Source organism: Macaca nemestrina, chromosome 4, assembly GCF_043159975.1.
Source record: "Macaca nemestrina isolate mMacNem1 chromosome 4, mMacNem.hap1, whole genome shotgun sequence".
In the NCBI taxonomy this organism is placed as follows: Eukaryota; Metazoa; Chordata; class Mammalia; order Primates; family Cercopithecidae; genus Macaca; species Macaca nemestrina.
In genome coordinates, this window is record NC_092128.1 from 7,454,994 (window position 1) to 7,458,825 (window position 3,832).

The 3,832-nt window shown below is 48.0% G+C and overlaps 1 non-coding gene across 1 annotated transcript; it reads right to left on the reverse strand.

Annotated features, from left to right (window-relative positions):
- Window positions 1-3,417: 3,417 nt before the first annotated feature.
- Window positions 3,418-3,524, reverse strand: LOC112425410 (U6 spliceosomal RNA). Its single transcript, XR_003016465.2, has one exon. It is a non-coding gene; the product is annotated as a U6 spliceosomal RNA (small nuclear RNA).
- Between the last annotated feature and the right edge of the window lie 308 nt (window positions 3,525-3,832).

The following is a 3,832-nucleotide window of genomic DNA, read 5'->3' on the forward strand; positions in this document are numbered from 1 at the left end:
GTGCTGGGATTACAGGCGTGAGCCACCGAGGACTGGGCTTGTGTATCCCTGTGTCCACCAGCGGTGCCCTAGGTGGAGGAGTATAATTTCTCAGCAGGGCAGCTCTCGCAGGCTGAGCACATGACTCTGGAGAAGATCTCGGGCATACAGCTTTTGGCTACACACTCCAAGCAGCACAAGTGAGGAAAAGGGCAGTCTCCTCTCCGGAACTCCTACCGCAGTGCTCATTCTACTCGCTCTGTCTCTAAGCTCTCTTTTCTGTTTGATCTCTTTTTATTTTTCTAGGCATTCTAAGTTCTTCAGCTGACAATCCCATATGTGTGCGTGGGAGGGGATGTGTGTGTGGGAGGGGGTGTGTGTGTGTGAATGTGTGTGTGTGTGTGAGTGTGTGTGGGGTGAGAGTGAGTGTGAGCCCCATGCCCGGCCAATATATAAACATTTTAAGACTCTTGATATAATAAGATGAATTTCAGAAACATTATACTAATTGGCACTCCCATCAGCAGAAAATAAAAGTATTTAAATGACTGCACAATTTTTTAACCGTCCTGTTATTTTTTCTTAAACTGATGCAAATCTGTTTTAGAAACCAGATAACATAATAGAATATAAGTGTATGTATACAAACATACATAGACCTATACATCTATTTGTAAATATGCATATGCGTATACACATGTATGGATAAATATCTTTCTCCAAATAATCTTAATGATCTGGGCACCAATACAAATGCAAAAGGCCTTTATTGCCTCTTCTACAGAATAGGGATAAGGAAACTAACTACAAAGGACAGAAGAGTGAAGTCTGGATACCACTCTCATCACGTCATCAACGTGAACATCAGAAACGCGACACATCACGGTTGTGCCCCAGCTGTTAAGATGCAATGGAAAAAACCACCGCATCAAACAGACTCTTCTATTGTCCCCCTAAATTACTGAGGTTTCCTGGAAAGTCAGATGTCTCAGCCTCGAATCTACTATCAAACAGTTCAGTAAGAAAAAAGTGTTATTTGCATAGTACTTGAAACGTTTCTATAAGCTTGACATTGTTTCAAAATAAAAATGTCAATGGGGAGGAAGGGAGGGCGTCATCACCCCTGAACATCGTCAAAGGCCCTGCTCTTGGTTCCAGGCTCTGCTGTCGTCTTCGACTGTTAATAATTTTCAAAGGGACGCTGCATGTTCGTTTTGCAGGGGCCCCACCGATTATGTAACCAGTGATGGTGGCAGCTCCCCTGTCGCAAATCTCTGGCTTTCCTTTTCTTGGCACACATTTCTTTGTTGTATACGTGCAGGTGAGCATTTCTGAATCCTGACACCGGGACATCTTCCTTCCAGAGTCTGCTATGCTGGAGGATGGGCGACGGCTGCTGACTCAGATTCTTCTCCAAGCTCAACAAGCCCTCGTGGTTGGCCTAGGGAATAAGCAGAGCTTAGATAGGCCCATGTGTGAAATGTTTGGCCAGGGGTTGATCTGCCACTGGCTCCACGGATCTATCTTGGTTCAAGATGCTCCATTGATGAATATGCAGATTATGTAAATTCTTCTTGTTTTTCCAGCAGCTTAACCACTAGGTTGGAACCACGGCCAAGTTCAGTTTTTTCCTCTGGATATCAATCAGTTCTTCTACCTCAATGCCTGACATTTCTTTAGTCTTCAAGTCCTTCCTCTTCCTCTCTGTTCAGCTGAAGGAAGAATAACCATGATGGTGGTTAGGAGCTGGGGTTAAATCCAGCTCTGCCACCCACGAGCAAGTTACTTAACCTCTCTGTGCCTCAGTGTTGTCATCTGTAAAATGGGATTAATAATAACAATAGCCATTCCCCAGCTTTAACTCTTTCCCTGACTCCCCACCACTCACCTGACAAAACCCAGATCTTCGATGAGGAGTGACAGGACTTCCCTCCTCACCCCCCTGAAGCATCCAGAGCCCCTCCTGTCTCCTTCTGTGCTAGACGCTTCCTCACACTTGGCCTCATTTAGTTCTGGCCACGTATTTGCAAGGAGGTATTATCTTCTCTATTTTACAGGTGAGGAACTCGAGCTTAGGTGGCTGAGGAACTTGCTTCACACGCCACTGGCCAGTGGGAGAGCTGGAGTCAACCCAGGACCCCAATGTCCTTCCTCCAGCACGTGCCCTGACGTCCCCATGTGCTCCAACCCAAGCCAGATTTGCTGCGATTTCCAGAACATTCTGTGCTGTTTCGTTCCTCAGTTTGTCTATCTACTGCTCTCCTTCCCAGTGCATTCAGAAAGGGATGAGCACATACATTTGGCAAAAGCGAGGTGGGTGTGGGCGCGAGGGAACCGATGGCAGGCAGGAGGGTGGGAGCGCTGGAGTCACGGAAGCAGTGTTCTGGAGAGGGTTTTTGAGCAGGGTGGGAATGTGCCCCCGAGCCCTCCCTTTCCTGAAGGTGGAGTTCTGGCTTTCTACGTGGGATCCTGAGACCGAAGCTTGTGGTTTCAGCATTTCAGACTGAGGTTGAAAAGTGCACAGAGTGCGTCTGCCTCTGATGAAGTTAAAAGCAGCTTCGTCTGGAGTGCAGCAGTTGTCATGGCAATGCCTAATTCCCAGGGCTTGACTGGAATTGAGAGTCACTGCCCAATCATTGACGATTGGTCCGCACACTTTTCTTTTCTTCCCCTGCAAGAGATTTCCCTGGAAGACAGGCATAGCCACGAGAAGGCACTTCAGGCCGACATGATTCCTATCGCTCAATGTGAATCACTTTCTTTTCTTGACTGGGGCCAAGGGAAGTTATTTTGTTGCTAAAGGCAGCTTATGACAGGGACCTAATGATTTGCGGTGTTCCCTGGACATCCCCGGAGCTCCATTTCAAACCCTAGTGCACCAAGAGTCCTGTTTCACCTGCCGACTTCCTGACCCCACCTTGCACTTGGCTTCTCCAGGGCTTGCCCCTTCCTCTCCCTGAGAGAGGAGACCTGAGGAAGCAGTGCCTAAGATTTCACAAGTCTCACCCTAGTAGTTATCCCAACCGTTATTATGATTTCACTGAACCTTACCCGTCCTTCAAGGCTCAGCTCAAGTCTCCTTGGTGAAGCACTCTCAATGGGGAATACATGACTTCCGGCTTTCTCCATGATGCCCCACAGCTCTTGGCCTGCGCCATATTCATTCATTCATTCATTCATTCATTCATTCCTTCATTCACTCACTCAACATCAATTGACCACCCACTAAGTGCCAGGCAACTGTACTGGGTTCTGGAGCCTGAACAAAACAGACAAACGTCTCTGTCCTCATGGGGCTTAAAACCTTGTGTGGAGCAGACGGTAGACATGGTATATAGGTAAGGTAGGTAGTGCGTTAGAAGGTGACACATGCCAAGGAGAAAAATAAGCAAAGGCTAGGTAGGGAGTGTCAGGAAAGGGGGTTTCCATTATTTACGCATCTATTTTTTGAACACCACGAATCCGTGTGTCATCCTTGCACAGAGGCTGTGCTCATCTTCTCCGTATTGTTCCAATTGTAGTGTATGTGCGGCCACAGGGAGCACTGAGATTTCCATTTTAAAGAGGGGTCCAGGAAGGGTTCACAGAGAAGAGACCTGTGAGTGGAGAACTGCAGGGAAGGAGAAGATGAGTCATCTGAGTGTCTAGAAAAAAGGACGTTCCAGGCAGAGAGGCCATCCAGCGCAAAGTCCCCGAGGTAGGAGGGAGCCTGGCATGTTGGAGTGACAGCTTCTGGAGTGGAGGGAAGGAGGGGCTGAGTTGGGGGAGACAAGCTCAGAGAGGAGAGGAGGGCAGATCCTTAAGGCCTTGTGGGGCATTGCGGGGACACCGGCTTTTACGTGAGCAAGAAGCC